The following is a 19,028-nucleotide window of genomic DNA, read 5'->3' on the forward strand; positions in this document are numbered from 1 at the left end:
TGTGATTTCTAAACAGATTTATGAATGGTGTGACATCTCTGTCTGGACTAACCTGAGCAGACGGGGGAGAGTGGAAGCTCATCAGCTCTCCTACTTTACCCCCCAGACAATAAAAACTGGCCCAGGTGCTCAGACCTTTCTTTCTTTTCCTGCATCATATTTTCAGTTTGCGCCATTCAGCACCTTCATAAGTGATGACCCGCACAACTATAAGTTGCCTTCATAGCTGATGTTGCTAGGAAGAGAACGTACCCTATTGTTTGTGTGTCAGTTGTAATAAATGACATTTGTTTTAAATAAATGTGTATGTGTGTGTGTGAAAAATCCTATCCTTGTTGAGCCTTGGAGAAACAACTAGTGTAAACAATAGCAGGTTTAGTTAACTGCAGCAGTAGATCAGGAACATTGTGTCAGTTCGATACCATGGGTTAACCCAGGTTATGCTACCTGTCCCATCTGACATGACTACCAAGTAGGCGATGGAGGTGGAGTAATGAGCAGTTAAACACTCGTGTTTTTCTCTCGACGTGGTGGAGACCAAGACAGAGCACCTATGAGTTGCTCTGAGTTGTTCAAAGCAAATGGTGTTTTTATAATTATTGAGAGTTAACATAACAATGAATAGACACATTTTTGAATGTGTAAAATGCATTAATATTTATTTTCAACCTATATTGTGAGAATACAGAAAAAAAGAGAAACAGGCAATTTTTTTCAGTTGGAAAAAGCTGCTGAGTGTGAGTACTGAGAGTGTGTTTGAGGGAGAAGGACACTGTACACAAATCTGAAGGTCAGACACAAGTTACCCTGCAGCAAACTACAACAGCCCATATGGTGATTTGACATGTGGGATCAGATGATAACTGTTATGCAACAGCTTACAACCCTTAGCCAAGTTCAGACCTAGTGTGTATGAATGCTTGCCTGTGTGTATGTGTGTGTGTGTGTTAATATGTATATGCATGTGTGCATGTGTGTAAGTGCACATTTTTTTCCAGTATAAACACCGACCTTGTCGGGACCAGTAGTCATCATGGGGACCAAAACCCGGTCCTAATGAGGCAAAATGTCATTTCTGAGGTCCCAGTTAACGTTAGGGTTAGGGTTTAGGTTAGGCTGTTCACATTGAAAGGAGGGCAATGTCCCAACATGGACAGCTGCACAAACTTGTGTGTGGGTGTATGTGTGTGTGTTAGAGAGAGTGGAGAAAAAAAAAAACAGAATAAAATGTTAATAAAAGAAGAAAACACATGTAACAAGTATGTTGCAACATCAGTGAAATAAGAGAGGAACGTGTGTGTGTGTGCACTGAATTTCCAAAAGCTCTGTCCAACGTCAATATCATTTTCTTTTCATTATTTTTTGATCATGGTGAACTATTGTGTTTGTGTTTGTGCTTCTTGATGATGATGTAGAACATTATATCTACTACAGCTGTTCAGTCTGGCACAGATTCTACTCAGTGTCTGTCCCATTGTCCCATTATTTCTCCTCACCCTTATTATTAGTTCCTTGGAATGTGTTTAACAGCATGGTTTTAGCTATGCAACATTAAACACACAGTAGTGTCTACAGCAATAAAAAATGTAACATTTATACACATTTATACACTTGCCTATTTCAACTGATTAATCTCAAAAAATCAAAGCAGGAAAAAGTTTTGGATCTCAGGTACATAATGTTCCTTCTCTCTGCTTGGCTAGGCAGTTTACTAATGGTCCAAACTGAGGTGGTACACATACACACACACACACATAACCATACAGGGTACTGTCTCTCGAGACCACAGACATGCTAGCACAGTTCATTTCATTAGACTGTAACAATGGGATTGGTTAACAATTTTTTACACACACCAGTGCAAGCTCAAGGAAACTTATACACGTGTACGTGGAAAACACTCTCATCAGCTTGCACGCTTTGCACACCTGGCATATAAATGGGCAGTAAGTGGTAAGTGTATACATATGTACATGCTAACACACACAGACACACAGGCTCACTCATGTGGAAGAGTGTGGAGTTCTCCTGTATGTCAACAATGGGAAGCTAACCAGCCTAGTGAGAGCCAAGTTTATGACAGCAGGAGGGGATGGAGTCCACTCTCCAGCAATTTGGCTATTCATGTGCTTCTGAGAGCCCACATGTCTTACATAATTCCCAAAGGACACTATGCAATGGGTGGACACAAAGTACCTTCCTGAAGATGGAACCACTGTAGCTGGCAGGGATCTTGCATTGGTATTTTCATGACTGACTTTCATGACAGTCCTTTTCATGGGGAACAGCTTAAATGTGCTTGGCATGTGTTGGTATTTAATTCAATTCAATTCAATTCAATTCAGTTTTATTTATATAGCACTGAATCACAACAAAAGTCATCTCAAGGCACTTTTCTAGACCATACTCTTTAAAATAGGTATTTACAAAGATCATCCTGACACAATAGTCTTACCATGTGTCAAAGATGTCAAAGGAAATTTACTAACTGTAACCTGCACCTAGAAAAAGTGTTGATCATCTGCACCAAAGAAAACCTGCAATGCAAACAAGTTTGACTTTGTAGGTAACACACAGACTAGCCACTCCTCATTACCTGTGTCCAAGTGAGTCAATTCTACATCTAACTGGTCACATCTTATCACAAAGTATGTGTTTATTTATGTACAAATTAGTCTCAATCAAAAACAGGCCAGTAAAATAGATTACCTATCATCAGTGGCATAAAATTAATGGAGGGAACTCTTCAGTCCAGGCAGCAGCATTTGGGATATAATATGAACATTTTGGAATTGTCAATAGTATTAGGCCCATAAAATATTACTATAATGCATTACTCTAGTATGCATTATGCCTGTATTTTTGGTGAGATAAATTCAGTTTTTGACTCACTAATCCAACATAAACTCTAGATTAAGTAGTTGAGCATAGTGATAATGTGTCTCTGAGATGACTGACAAACACCTACTGGCAAAGAAGTAGAGTCAATGAAGCCTGGAGTTCAAAGTCAAAGGAGTCGGAAAGCAGTGTGGTATGCAAAGTACTGGGCTGTCACTTTAAGCATTCATCTCCCTACAGCAACATGCTGAGCCTTTGACTCACCGTGCAGACAAGCACACATACCTCACTTTCTCTGGTCTTTCTTTTGTTGCATAAAATCTCTAAAATAGTATTTAGACCATCATGTCACACAAATCTGAAAACCCATAAAGACTAATAAATCTTTTATCAGCTCTTAAAGGATGGGGGGCCCTTACACACAGACAAAAGAATACCTACTACATGGCAAACTCACTGCCTTTACACAATATCAAATCATTTTCAGCAACAACATCTGTCACCATTATCTGTCTTGCTTTTTTATATTTTTCTTTCCTCCTTCTCATATCTGTTCATAGTAACACATGTTTTACATTTCAGGCATTGAGCAGTGATGAAGGCAGAGTGGAGAAGAGAAATCAATCATTTTTCTTCCTTCCTTCTTTTCCTATTTTTTTTTCTCTCTCTCTCTCTCTTTGCCAGTTTGTTCTGCTTCATTAAAATCACCTCTGGCTGTCTAAGAGTGAGTGGGCAGAGGGCCAGAGAGGCCAGGCGCTCATCAGGTTGGGATTGGAGCGTGACCGCCAGACCCAGGCTAAAGACTTTCAAAGCATTTTTAACTGGTGTGACATACTGCAGTAGTATCACTGGGGAGCATAAATTGTAGTTTTACTAGTTTTACTGGTGAAAGCTAGCTCAAAGCTACTTACCTGCTTGGCAGCTGTGAGTGTGAAATTATGTAAAATCCATCCATCCATTTTCTGCTGCTTATCCAGAGTCAGGTCACGATTGCAGCAAGTTAAGCAAAGCAGTCCAGGACGTCCAGTTCCTTCTAGAAGACCCCGATACCAAATGAGATATATAGTTCCTCCTGCCTGTTCTGAGTCCACCCTAGGGTCTCCTACCAGATGGATGTCCCTGGAAAACCTCCAGTGGAAGGTGTCCAGGAGGCATAATGATCAGATGTCCAAACCACCCCAACTGGCTCCTTTCGACACAAAGGAGCAGTGGCTCTAGTCCTAGCTACCTCTGGAAGGGTAAGCCTAGCCACCTTACGGATGAAACTCACTTCAGCTGCTTGTGTTCACAATCTAATTCTATCAGTCACTACCAAAAGCTCTAGACCATAGGTGAGGGGTGAAGAACCATGGCCTCAGACTCAGAGGTGCTGTCTGTCATCCCAGCCGCTTCACACTCAGCTACAAACTGCCCCAGTGCATGCTGGAGGTTACAATCTGACAAAGTCATCAGAACCACATTGCCTGCAAAAATGACAGAAGCAATTTTGAGATGCCCTGATGCTTCTCCTCGCAGCTGCGCTTTGAGCAACTGTTGATGAAAATCAAAAACTGGAAAAGTAATTTGCTTCCTGTTGTCAATACAGATACAACTCTGTGATTATACAAGGACTGGATGGCTCATAGTAGTGGCCCTGGTATCGAATTGTCCTGCAGTGCAGCCCCCATAAGAATCCCAGAGGGACACAATCATAAGCCTTCTCCAGTAACCTTGGAAAGGTAAAAGCCTACTTTCCAGCTTCTTTGCATAAGCTTTTCCAGAGAGGCTGAGCTGTGTGATACCCCAATCTCTTGGCATATTAACCAAGACAGCCCAAAAATTTCCAGAGCCTTCAGTATATCAGGGTAAATTTCATCCAACCCTGGCCCCTTTGCCCCGAGAAGCTTTTTGACTACCCCAGAGACCTCTGAGCTAGGCTTCCCTCAAGTCTTCGAACCCTGCCTCCTCCTCAGAGGATATGCTGGCCAGGTTTAGGAGTTCCTCAAAGTGCATACAAACAAAAGACCATACAGGTGAAGATCAGGGAGTCTGTGGCCCCAAATCACCAACCTCCAGGTTTCAGAGCCTTTCTGCCAGTAAAATTGCAGAGTCAACCCTTTTTTTCTCCAAGGAGAGTTCCAACATGCCAAAGTTCAGCCAGTGGCTCATGAGCATTCCCACACTTACCTACCAGGGATCAGCACACTTAAGTCCATGCCCTTGCCTGCAACTTGGCCTGCATCACACCTGACCCTAATTCTTTCCCTGGGACCATCTCTGCCGCTTTAAATAAATTGTTGAAAACAAATTGTATATTTATCCTTTGATCAAGACAGCAACTAGCTAGTTAACTTGGTTAACTTCCATAGAGACGTATCAAACTACCCCAGAAGCATAACATTGTTCATCCTAACACACATGTTCCATGATACATCTGTGTAAAATCATACAAATGAATGAGAACAAAATATGTCTCAATAGCTTCTGTTTATCAATAGCAGCTAGCTGTTCACGTTTGTTGCATGGGTGACAAACTCAAGCAGCTAACACTATCAAATGGACAATTGGCAAAAATATGGCTGTTTGGAATACGTTAAATATAGGCTAGACATAGACAGCAGATGGGAGTAGTCCCCATCACAGCAGACGTTGTTACTTTACCAGTAACATCAGTCACATCTCTGTTCTATTCAAGTGTCCCAGTAAACCATAGCAGTGTGACAGTGAGCACTGCATGCACAATACTAGGACCATGAAACTAAAACAACTAAATGAAATTCAGCCATTATTCATTTTGCTATTTACAACTGTACTTTTCCCTACTGTGACATGCCAAAATGTCTTTGGTGAAAAAGACCTATTATGCTACAAGAGTGGGTTGAGGAGACTGACATTTTGACACTTTTTGAAGCCACCATTGGAATCCATAGTCCCTGCTGCGTGTTAAGCTAGCAGCAGGGACTATGACTATGTCCCCTGTGAAGTAGCAAGCTACAAACTTTAAAAGGCCACCTTTTGAGCCTACAGGGGGTGAGTGTTTCATATTTGAAACGTTGCGTTTCAGTAGAGATATCCCTGAACAAGCAACTACACAACTGAAATACATCACCCAGGTCTAACAAGTAAACAATAATACTGTACCTTCTAAAGTGTGTTTTCTGTGATTGTAAAAGATGACATAGCGGCAAAGAACCTTGAAAAAATTATTTAATCGTTGTGGAGCAACATGTTGTAACACAACAGGTACAATTACAAGTTGTGTAGGTGAATGGTATGACCAAGAAAGTGTACATAGTGTAAACAAGTTTCATTGGGCAAGATAATTCTCCCTGTCAGTCATTCCTTCACAGTAGATATCATGGAGATTTACACAAAGCCTGCTGTTTTTCTTAGACTCTCTGGTTGAATGTGATCTGTCAAAAATGATTAATAGCTTTTCTTATGATCTGGAAAAGACGGTGCTGTAAAAGTGTAAAAAACAAAAACAAAAAAAACCCTTCATTTCAATTCATTCTTAGAAGACGCTTTTGTTTGGAAAGATTATACAAGTACATTTTACTCTGTAAACTTATCATTTTATTACATGGTTTCAGAACCAGATTCACTGAGGGAGTAAATGAGCCATTTAAAAGACTTATGGAAGACCATGCACCAGTAGTCACAAGTACTGATATAATTTCTGTGTCTTCACTGCACAGTACTGTGCTGTGAGTGCTGGCATACACTTAACAGGCTGTGATATAAAGTGTTAATGTGAGTGCTGCCTTCGTCATGTGTTTATCTAGTGAGTCATGTCCCCAGAGGGAAGGCTATGATGACCCTAATCTATCCGTAACAGCAAAGACACTAATTCTGCCTAGGTGTGCATTTTGGTCGGCAAAAGCCTTTACATGTCCATGAATGTATATATGTGTGCATGCACAGACATGCTGGTGCGTATAGCATTATCAGTTCTTGCATAACATTAAACAAAGCACCACTGTCACCAGCAGAGCAGAAATCCTCACCTCCCGTCTGAACCCCTTTTAAAACATTACATATGTGTTTGCAGTAATTAAGCCTCAAATGGCAGCTTAACACTGACACTTTTTAATGTGTTTCTGATCCAGCATGTTATTTACGGTTTCCCTCTATTGCTTTTCCACTTATTCATACACTGCCTCCTTAAAATGAATGATTAAATCTTGCAGAGTGGTTCACAAAAGATCAGTTCCAAATGTTTCATGGTCAATGTGGAATGCAGGACAAATGGAAATTTTGGGAAAAAGAAGTATAATAAGTTATATAAGTATAATAATAATAATCATCATCATCATGCTGTCAACATTCACGTTTGACTATTCTGGAGTTTGCAAATGCAGTACACATCTTGATGCATTGCCAGTATTCCAATACATTAGATATACAAAGATACAACTATGAATCAATCAAAATATAAGATAATTGGTTGCAAATTATTGGTGACATTTCTAATGAAATTAGAAACGATGCATCCCAAGTTCATTCCAAATTGTATCTGGTGCACACTCCAGGTAATTGCTTTGTGAAATTTTATGCCCATGCACCAATGCAAACCTGTGAATCTTACTATTCCTAATACCTAGGAATTAAGTCTATATACACATTACACATCTCACAATTTACATCCATCTACTATCTATATATACGGGGGGGGGGACTGGAACCTATCCCAGCTGACACTGGGCGAGAGGTGGGGTACACCCTGTAGGGCACAGTATGCTATGTGTTTCAAAGGGAAAAGTGCAGTAAAGCATGTTAATCAACCTGCAACATTTATTTATTCAATCAGCTCTACTTTTGACAAATTGCAGTTCTATTAACACTGAATATTTTCACCAACCATAACTACAATTACTCTGTAACCTTGTGTTTTAGTTGCCTAACAGGGAACACACCTTAATCATAGTTTATTTGCCATACCATGGTTGTCATGCACACATATTATTGACGGAGAAAGTGGACACAATGTAAAAGTAAAATTTGAAAATGTTTAATTCTCATTGTTTTATGATCACACACAGGAAAATACAAATGTCATTACAACAAATTACAACAAAACAAATTCTGAAAAAAATAGAAACACCTGTCCTTTCTGTGTGGTTCAAGTTAGAATTACTTTTCTTTAAAAAAAAAAAAATCCATTCTGAAGCTCTAATCAATAATCATCTTCAAAGTGGAGGGAATGACAGTAATAGCAACAGAATTTGTTAAGCATTTGCAAAACAAAATATGGAACACCTTAGATCATGCCATTGTCATATGGATATCAAAAGATTCTAGGAAATCCTCTGATATGTAATTTAAAACTGTCATAAAAAGACAAAAGCCTGATCATTCTCATAAATCCTCATAAAGGAACAAACAAGCATGTTTTGGAGCTGTGTTTGACCAGAGGGCCATAGATTGGAGGCCTGATTAAAGCAATGACGCGTGTAAAGGAATCTGAAGAATAATGTAAGTTGAAGTTCGGACTTGTTGCAAGAGGTTATCAAAGGCCTTTCACTTTGGATTTCTTCACAAAGAAAGAGGCAGTTTTTGTGATTTAATCACAGTCAAAATAAATAAATAAAATCTAACCTGACTGTGTGAGGTGTCAGTCTGCTGCCTCCATCAGTTCATGTAAACAAGCATAACCCCTCAAAGCAGCGATTAGCCAGGTGAAAGCAAAGCAGGTAAGATTAGAACTTTCTTCTCAAGCTCTTATTTTGTTTTTTCACACAACTTCTTCTGTCACTTTTGTATCAACAATGTAGGGCACCACCATGAATGCATGAAAATGTTCTCCCTTTGTATGTATAGACAGGTCTCACCCTTGTCTATGACAGCAGACTATAAACACACATCTTTGGAAGATACTTCATATGAAGTGATTTGTGTAAAGCATTCTGAAGTTTTGCTTGGCAGGTCTGATGGTGACTGTGTATTTACTGGAAAGTCTATGGTCATGTAAAGTTCCCCACACAAACTGAAGCGGAAAAGTCAAAACCTTATTTGACTGTTATCCAGCAGCTTGTTGCATCTTTGAAGTTCTTTTTTGTGAAGTCAAGAGGAACAGCAACAGAACATTTGCACAGGTCAGAAACCAACGTTTAAATCCAATATTTATACAGACCGTGCTGTTTCACTCTGGTCTTCTTCTTTTCTGGAATGTACACTAGAGCTGCAACAATTACTCAATAGATTAGCCAGTTGACACTGACATTATGATAAGAAATTAATGACGTGTGTTATTTTTCCAGCAAGTTCAAAACAGCTAATGGTGACGTGATCTCAGATGTTTTGATTTGCTTCTTTTCCTCATCTTACAGTTTAGAAAGTTGGACTAGGAACAGTTCTTCAAGAAAATAGATTGACTGATAATGAAAATAGTTGTTAGTTGCAGCCCTCTTTGGGAATATTCCCTCTGCCTGGGGCAAATACTCTAAAAAATACATTAAAAACTTTTGGTACCTGTAGGTACCATATGTAGGGAACCATAAAGGATCAAATCACAAAATACGACACCAGGGGCTCAAAAGAAAAAGAGACAGAGGAAGATGTGTTTAGGAAAATTTGGAAACTAAAGTTGTTAGGGGGGAGCATGAGAGTTAATTTTGTCAGCATGTACCTGCAGAGTCTCAAATAGCTAAAAGCCACAGTGAGAGTAAGGACCCCTAACCTCTCACACACACACTTACACACACTGTCTCTCTCTTATGTAATCATGTATATGTATACAGGGTATGTGTGCAGTACGTATGTGTGTGTGTGTGTGTGTGTGTGTGTGTGCTTGCATGTGGCTTGGCTTACATAAAAATGTGCACATGGGAGCCATTTAAAAAGTAATACATTCAGCGCCCTCCCACCCTTGCCACCTTTTACCACATGTTATTTACAGCTGCATAGGAGCTCTGCAGCTACATTATACTTACTTACACTCGTTCTGACAGCACTTTAAGAAAAGAAGCCATGAATTAGAGGCACACAAACACACACGCCTCTGAAGAGCACAGGAGAGTGCTGTAAAAAGGAGAGCAGGGGAAACATAACACACTTGTGCCGAGCGCTCTCATTCCGAGTTGCCCTCAGGTCTTGTGAATGTAAGGAATTCACAGCGAGGGGTGGAGGGAAAAAAGGCATGTTTGCTTGCTCTGCGTCTGCTGTTGTGCAGATGGTGAGATGTGTGACACACATTCAATCACACACATACACATGCACCCGGCAGGAGGCTTTTGAACCAAATTCACACACACACAGACACACAAGCACTTATAATTTTTAAGCTCACAAAAACACAGTGCACACAAATAGACAAATATGCAGAAGCACACGCACTTACACTCAACAGGAGATCATTTAAGTAAACCCATAATAGCTTTCATCATCTGGTTCCTTCTAGCATGTCCTAACACAAACTAATGTCAGTCATGTATCACACACTGGGAGTACAGTCTTCTCCTCAGGACAAAATAAGTCTTCTGACATCTTGAATTCTTAACGAGACTTTATTCAAATGATAATTATTCTAATAATCTAATCTAATCTAACAATCATAATTTTTAAAGTTATTTGTACACAGATTGATAAGACTTGGTTGACTACGCAGTGAAGTCAATGGACTTTCTACTTCTTACTAATCTTAGTTCATACCAGCCTGTCAGGTTTTTCAGTCTGTCCAAATCCCAAAGAACAACAAATCCTCACATTTCAGAGGCCAGACCATAGTCTGTATAAAAAAGTATTTACAGTTCATGAGCCAGTCAGTAACTGAAAAACTGAATTGTTGCCAAGCCATTTTTCATCAATAATTTTTCCACCTCACCTGACTTGTAAAATGTTGTAATTCACTTCACATTAAAGAAAAAAGAGTAGAAGACCCTGAGTCTGAATTTTAATACCAGATTTCTCCCCCAATCAATCATTTTACCACTAGATCCACCAGACTGACCTGATGGCAGATTAGACACTGACTTTACTGACACACAGTCAGTGGATGAGTTTTACAGTTTCTCACTTGTTTACAGTGGAATGACATGAACCCAAGCTTGAAACAAATCTACCCTGAGAAAACTTCCTATACACTGGCAGTGATGCTGCACCAAGATGTATAATGTTGATTATTCAACTTCTACTTTCATGAGACCTAATGCAGATTAGAAGATTGGTGTGGTTAGTCTCGCCAAAGGGCACTTTACCCCCACCAGTGCCAATGCTCCTCTTCTGTGGCTGACCTCTGATGTCCTTCTGGAGGGGGACAAGAGAGAAGATAATTATCCTACAGGGACTAATAAAGTATTGCAAAAACAGGTTTTGGGGCTGATTTTCCCTGTACTTGTTTCCAAGTCGAGTGCTGGCTTGCGTTCAGAGTCCGAGTGTGGTGGAAAATAAAGTCAAAACACAAGCCTCTTTCATAAAACACCTTGGGAAGTTTACTTTTCCTGTGTGTGCATGTGTGTGCGTGTGTGTGTGGGACAAAGAGAGTGAGATGTGTCTTCATGCATGTGTGGTGGTGGGTAAAATTCTCAGTAGGCAGAATGCAGTATATTTATACACACTCACGCTTGTGGGGGGTAAAAGGAACCTTACCTAATAAATCTCATCTGGTTGACTTTTTATGCTACTCAAATTATCTTCCAGTCATTTATTTTAACCCAGTGGAGTTACATTGAGATTTAGCCCAGGTTTACTGAACAATGTGGTTCTCCAGGATGTCAGAAATGTCAAGAAGAGACTTTCCCCCATGTCTCTATTTAGACGCCAGAAAAACTGGGACTTTAGACTACTCAGCCATTGTAACACTCAGTGTGTGTAGAAGATATGAGAGCAAAAAATGTTATTGGCTAATTCTACAGTATATGACTCCAGTTTTGCTGGATTACTTAATACATAGGAGCTGCTGCTTACAGTGAATCCTTGCAGTATGCCAAATTCAGCAAAGCACTGTGAGATAAAAGAAATGGAAACTCTGCTAAATGGTTCGCTGCTATGTAATGTAATGTAATGATCTGGCTCCAAATAATGCCTGTGGGTAACAGCATGAGGATAATTGAACATTTTAATGAGGACTGTCTTACATCACTGATACTCTCTCTTCCTCTTTCTCAGTGAAAACACTAGAAAACCAGTTCTGGTGATTTTCATGTTGTAACTTTAAAGGAGGGATTACATGCCTCTCTGTGGATTGAGAACAAGTGCTGATGTTTTGTAGTTCCTGATTAAGTTGACATTTCAGATTTGTTTTTGCTCAAGAGTCAGAATATTCATAACCAGCATGGCAGAGGAAACATACAGAGTATGCTGCCAAAGCAGAAAAAAAAAAAACAAATTGATTTATGTGATATTATACACACTCACACATAATTAATATTTATTAAAGTTAGCTCACTTTTTGTAAAAATAAGACAGCCCAAGGCAACCACAACATGTGATGAGCGAGTCATACTGATGAGCAGTGACAAGCTGCTTCTGACCAAACACACACTAACATCTCATTCTCATCAAACCAACATCAAAGACATGGGATCTTTGAAAGCCTCTTTTATACTTTAAATTGCTTGTGCTGTTATCTTTTTTCAATCTGTCTTTGCTGTCCCCTCTGGAACAGGCTCCATTTCTTGGCTTTTTAAACACATATTGTTTCTGATCTCTCACATTCTCATTGCTGCACATCCCTGAGATTACTTGTCAATCTTAATGTTCACATGTCATCTGTTGATTGAATTTGAGTTTCTGTAGGTGGATCTTGGATGGATATCACTAACGGCTGATTTTTGCAGAGACAAAACCAGGAAAGACCAACCAGATGGTGTTTTAGAACACCTTGGTATAGGCTGAAACACACTTCCTTAAATTAGTCAAAAAAGAAAAGTATTAAAGCTGCAGTAACTGATGTTAGCAAACATTTGCCTATTTTACACATCCACCTGATACAAAGAAACATTAGCGTTCATACAGAGTCATATTGCCAGCTACCTGATGCTATTTCCTTTCCTTTTAGCTCAATTTTTGGTCTCCACCAAGTGCTGAGAGAATCTCACTCTTTAGCTACTAAATGTTCCATTGTGCCAGATGCAACCCAACCCAACACTGATGAGAGCAAGGAAAGAGTGAATCAAAACAGTAAAGTTGTGAGCTGAGAGACACTGTAAAGAGCTGTAGAGCTGATGGGAAGTGAAGAGTCTGATGATAAATATTTGCGGTCTGATGAGCAATGAGTCATGTGTTCCATTCTCACTATAGAAATAATAATTGTAGCCACAATAAATGATTCCTTATTTAATCTTTTTTTTTTATGGAGATTATGCAGACACTTCACTAAAAATGCAACACTTGTTTTTCCAAAATAAGTTGCACCTGGGATGCCACCCTCTCATACAAGTAAAAAATTGGACAGTCTGTCAAAGCTAAGTGCTCGACCACACCCACAGAACCAAAGACAGATTTGCCTGGAGACTCTTGCGGTTGGCTGTGCCCCATGGGTGGACAGGCTATAATTGAGATGTTTATTGGTAGTCATTTGGACCAAAATGGAGGAGAATTATTTGAAATTACAAGATCATTATTTGGATATCAGATTCAGTCAGTTCTCATATTCCCATCAGGGAACCACTTTCTGGCTGAACATATATACATACAGTAGTAACCTAAATATACGGAGGAGGTACAGTATATGTGTAAGTCATGCACATCCATACACTCTCACACAAAAGCACACTGTGACTGTGGTAGGTAAATAAACACTACTATTATAATGGGGCGGCAAAGAGTTTTCAGAGAAGTCAGTCACCTAAGGGACTTGACTTAATTCCTACCCCTCACCCCACCCTTGTACTTGTCATCCCCAATGGAATCATTAACATTACTCAGAGCCACATTTCCTTGAGCAATTAGTTGGTGTAAGATCAGGGTATTCTTGTTCAGGACTTCCGCCCATCCAGCCATCCATGTGTCTATTTTTGAGCATTTGTCAGCCTCTACATTGCTGTGGCAGCAGGTTCAAGCAGGGTCATGAGGCATTCTTAGATCACATGGATAAGCAAACCCTTAGTGACTGAAACAGTGAGATCACAGATACAAGAAGCCAAATGAATGGCCTTTGTTCAGATAGGGTGATCTCCCAAGAGAAGCTCAGAGTAGAACCACTGCTTTGCATCAAGCGGAGTCAGTCAAGGTGGTTTGGGTGATAAGGATGACACCTGGATGCTTCCCTTTGCAGGTTTTTCGGGGCACGACCAGGCCCTGTGGCAGACCCAGAGCACAGAAATTGCATATCCCATCTGGTCTGGCAACATCTTATTCCCCAAGAGGAGCTGGTGGACTAAACTAGGGAGAAGAATACCTGGACTACCCTTTTTAGACTCTTACCTTCATGATTTGGACATAATTCAAAGTTTAAAGATGGTTAGTTGAATGGGTGGATAGTCAGTACCACCCCTGGTCGAATTCGGACCCTACACAAAACTTTCTTACGAGCCTTATGAGTCTTAGACGACATCTCTTCTCCTGCAGCAGTGCCCTGCTCCAATCAGTTATTGGTCAGATGTCAATCAATGTCTCCTGTCCTCTCCTCTCAAACTCACTCAGCTGATTTGACTTGGTACATGCTGGCATCTCTAGTGATAGCGTGGGGGCCTTTCTGGTGACACTATGGTGCACATGATTGTACCTGATTGTGCTGCATATGCGCTTAAAATGAGGCCCCAATCGCATTGCAAGGCCCTATGCTATCTAATTCTTTCCTCCACTACCCAGATTTTATGATAATAGCTCAGAACTGGAACCCAGACTGGGTAGTAAATCAAGAACTTCACTTTCAGGCTTATCTCATGCTTTACTACAATACTCCAATAAAAAGTTGCACCATGTGTCAGTCTAACTCAACATCTGAACTTGAGATTCCTTGAGACTCCTCTCCATGAGACTGTTGAACTCAGGCTTGGAAGAACTGACCCTAATCACAAATGCTTTACTGCAACACTACAGCTGTAAATCATCCAAGTCCATATGGACAGTTCAAATCATGACTCCAAATGAATAGTATCTTTCATTTTTCCACATGTACTGTATGTATAGCAAGACCATCAGCAACAGAGTGTACACTGTTAAAAAGAACAGAACTGAATGATATTAAGTTGGTAGAAAATAGATGCACCTTTAAACTAATAGAGCAGAAGACTCCTAAAGTGTCTGGTGTCAAGGCTAATTGCAGGCTAGATCTGGCAGAAAGTGACAGACTGAAATATTTCAGAATCAGCGGCCTTCAGTAGCTCAATAAATGAAGCACAACATTCCTTCCTCTCTCTAGTAGATGTGATCCTGTAAGCTGCGGTCAACTTGGCGACACCATATGGTTGTTGAAAACATGTCACAGTCAAAGGGTGTTTTTGAAGGACAAACCAGATGATTTAAAACTGCTTTTATGAATCTCACTACTGGAATTTATTGGCTTCAGTGCAGTCTTACATTATTTCTGTTCTCATGAGAAAGCCATAAATAAAAACTTGTTTACAATTCGGCAACCGTATTGGCGTATACATGAGTTTGATTTGTGTTTGGGATGGTACTGAAAAGCCCATAAAGTGAAGTACCCCATCAAATTTTGATCATGAAATTATTGATTTTTAATTAACAGCCCAAAATATGGAGCTTAAAGCTTGGTTCATACTTCCCTGTCTAAACTTCAGTAATGCTCTGCAGTAACACCACCAAAATGCTATTTGGTGGTGGGGTTTCTATGTCACTGTTTTAAGTTAGATGATATTTTATCAGACAGTTAAATATAGTAAGGTAAAACAAACAAACAAACAGAAGTGTGACAATTAAATTGAATTTAGTGAAATGCTGAGGGGAGAGGAAATGTTATGAGATTTACCAGGTTTGCGTGTGGTATATATTGAAATAATTAAGATACAATGAAATCAAGTGAGATAAAGTGATGTAAACATAAATGTATTCAAAGCTACAGTAAGACAAGATTAGATTAACTGAGATAAGGCTGGCTGTGGTATTAAAAGTGATGAAAGAACATGCACATTAATACAACGTGAAATTTCCTGTACCCTATTTGAATATGATTAATATGTTCACTGTGTGTATTGGCAGGCATTTTATATGGAAATGGGAATGAGTTTTCTTTGTTTCCTCAGTAATTGGCTCTATCTCCCCTGGTTTGGCCCAAGTCCCGCTCTGTTCCTGGCTGGATGACAGTGTCACTGACCTGGTGGAAACACTGTTGAGCCTGCCAGCCGGACCACACATGCATGCACACACACATACACACACACACACACACACATATATAAACACATGTAGTACAAGGATACAAGTGTGTGCACAATCCACATGCACACTCTCTTGCTCTCTCTCTCACAGACATACACATGAATACAAACAGATCATGTTTAATCAAATGACTGCCAGTATCTTGGCCAGTACTCTGTCAGGTCATCATCACCTGGCTGACACACACACACACTCACACACACATACACACACGCACACAAAGCTGTGTCATGGGGACTCACTTTTTGTCCCCATAAGGAACACAAGTCTACATAATTTGACCTTGTAAACAGATTTAGGTCACCATAACATCAGCAATACCTGGATCGCACACACACACACACACACACACACACACACACACACACACACACATAGCTTGATGATCACTCTTCACCTCTGGGAATAAGGAGAAGGCTCATGCTTTAAGGCCAGATTCTGAGTGGAATCAACAGCACTGATACAATGTAGCCGCATACCTTAAATCATAGCCTGACATGTACCTCCTTGCAAATTCAACTACACATCACAGCAACAACTGTCTGGTGACTGAACCCATATATTCATATTACTGTGTCCATCACATCCAAACAGAAAACACAGCACAACAGAAGCACACTGTTCAGTGACTGTTTATGTTTGTGAGTGCCAAACAGCTAATAAACTAATATTTTGGACTAATTAGGCTTCATTTCTGCCATGGTCTTAAAGAACTACAACAGAGTGAATAGCAGTGATGAATAAACCGATCTGTGCAAAGTAGCTGTGCACACTTTTTCAATCAAACTAGCCTACTGGCAAAACGACCACCCCAACAATCACATACTGTAATGGACTTGGACATGTTTCCGGGGCTCAAGCTTGTGGAAATAGTTTTCCTGGGATATAACTGAGTTATTACTATTGGCCTCTCTGAATTTTGGATATGTGTGTAATTATTCTTCTTTAGTATGTGGGGTTAATGTCCCACCCCTATTTACTGTGTGCAGTCTTCAAATAAGGGTCTGACTAACTGTGAGCCTCACTGTATTTACTGTTCTAGTTTAAGAACATTATTTAACTGAGACAGTTGGGTAACTAATGTGTGTGCACAAAAGTGTAGAATCCTCATGAAAGAATGCTTCTGAGGATGATATGGCCTCAGCACGAGGGCCCCTGAGAGCGCTAAATATGTGAACATCGCACAGTAGGTTAAGATGAATGAGACTGTAAATAGGCAGCAGCACTAAGGAACGTTTTACTCGAAGGCTCTGTGGCTTTTGGTCCATTATCATAGCTTTTATTACAGTTGGGGGAGATTCTAGGGTCTACTGTAAAACTCAGAGACACACTCATTTATGATTAGTGTCAAGGTTTTTTTTTGAAAGTGGTACACTGTAAAGACAAGCACTGGTCAAAAGTATTTTGTCAAAATAATTCTGGGGAACTATATTGTTTAAAATTCTACTTAAATGTTTTTTTTTTTACATAAAATATGTACTTTGCAGCTGACACACATTATCTTGATTCATAGTTTTTTTGCTCAACGTAGCATTATGCATCAACATGCCTGGATAGAAAACAGTGGAAGCTGTCCAGCAACGTTGGCGCCACAATCTACTCCACTGCGGTGTAGTCATTTGGCTGTATTTTTATGCACACACACACACTACACACTATACACAGTACACCTCCAACAGTGGACCCAAACCCTTGCAACACACAAGCAGTCCTGACATTCTGTGTATGTGTGTGTCTGTGTGTGTGTGTGTGTGTGTGTGTGTGTGTGTGTGCGTACAGGGATATGGCTGTATCATTTGCCTCCATGTAAAGGTCCACCTCTCGTAGAGTGTGTCGCCAGTGTCCGGCTGTGTCCCATAAATCCCCAAACAGGATTTGGACTCTGTTCTCTGCTTCAGGTTAATAGTTGACTTTTTTGGTTTACAGCAGAGGGCCTCCCAGGTTGAATTTATTAGACTGAATTTGACATTTGGCCAAACAGCTCCACCCTGTACTCTAAGGTGCTAAAATGTCCATAACACATGTGATGGCCTGAGGACAGATGTGCAGTTTTTTGGTTGACGGTGTGATTGTTGCCATTAGGTGGTGCTTTTCCACATGCAGCTCATTACAGTTTACTGACTGCCTCAATTTTATTATTTCATCCACTGAATTTGCATTAATAACATCTGGACTGCTCATTGTCAAAGCTATAGTTACATTTTGGATTACATACATTTTTTCAGTAGTGAACGTACTGAGATCTCTTACCACGTACAGATAAAAGTAGCAGTACCACAATCTAAACCCACAAGTCCTGCATCCAAATACCTAAAGAATCAAAGGTAAAGGTACTCATTATGCAGAATGGTAAAACTTTCACACTAAGCTAAGATGATATTAGCTTATTGCAGAAATATCTGTATCGATGTATATGTCAGCCAAAAAGTCACCATTACAGAGACAGTCCAATTCAGACCACTGACATTCATGTCAGTCATTTTTATACTATAGAATGTCGCCCTTTTTTTAAAATACAAAAATGCTTGCTTGATGTCAGCATGGGTTGCTGCTCAATCCTGGAATTTCTGGTCACCCTTGACATTTCCCCCAGTGCTGTCACCAGTCAAAATTCCCACTTGCATACAAGAAATTTCAAAATCAAGTGGGGAGACTGCCATGAAACTCACTGAGCGCAGTCACGCTCCTCTCACCATGACCTGTCTCAACTTTTGAGCTCTCCTCTTGTGCCATCCTCAAACTAAAGTAATCTAGGAGGCAGATTGCCAAAACATTTGTTAATCCTTTTGATTTTTTAAACCCCATGACCACAAAACTACATTTTTAGCAAAAATTGCCAACAAGCTGTTTGTTCCACATTGTTGGAACTTAGGAACATTGCGGAACATTGAACTGAATCTCTATATAAACATCCAGGCAACAACTACACA

Source organism: Lates calcarifer, linkage group LG6 (assembly GCF_001640805.2).
Source record: "Lates calcarifer isolate ASB-BC8 linkage group LG6, TLL_Latcal_v3, whole genome shotgun sequence".
NCBI classification, from domain to species: Eukaryota; Metazoa; Chordata; class Actinopteri; family Centropomidae; genus Lates; species Lates calcarifer.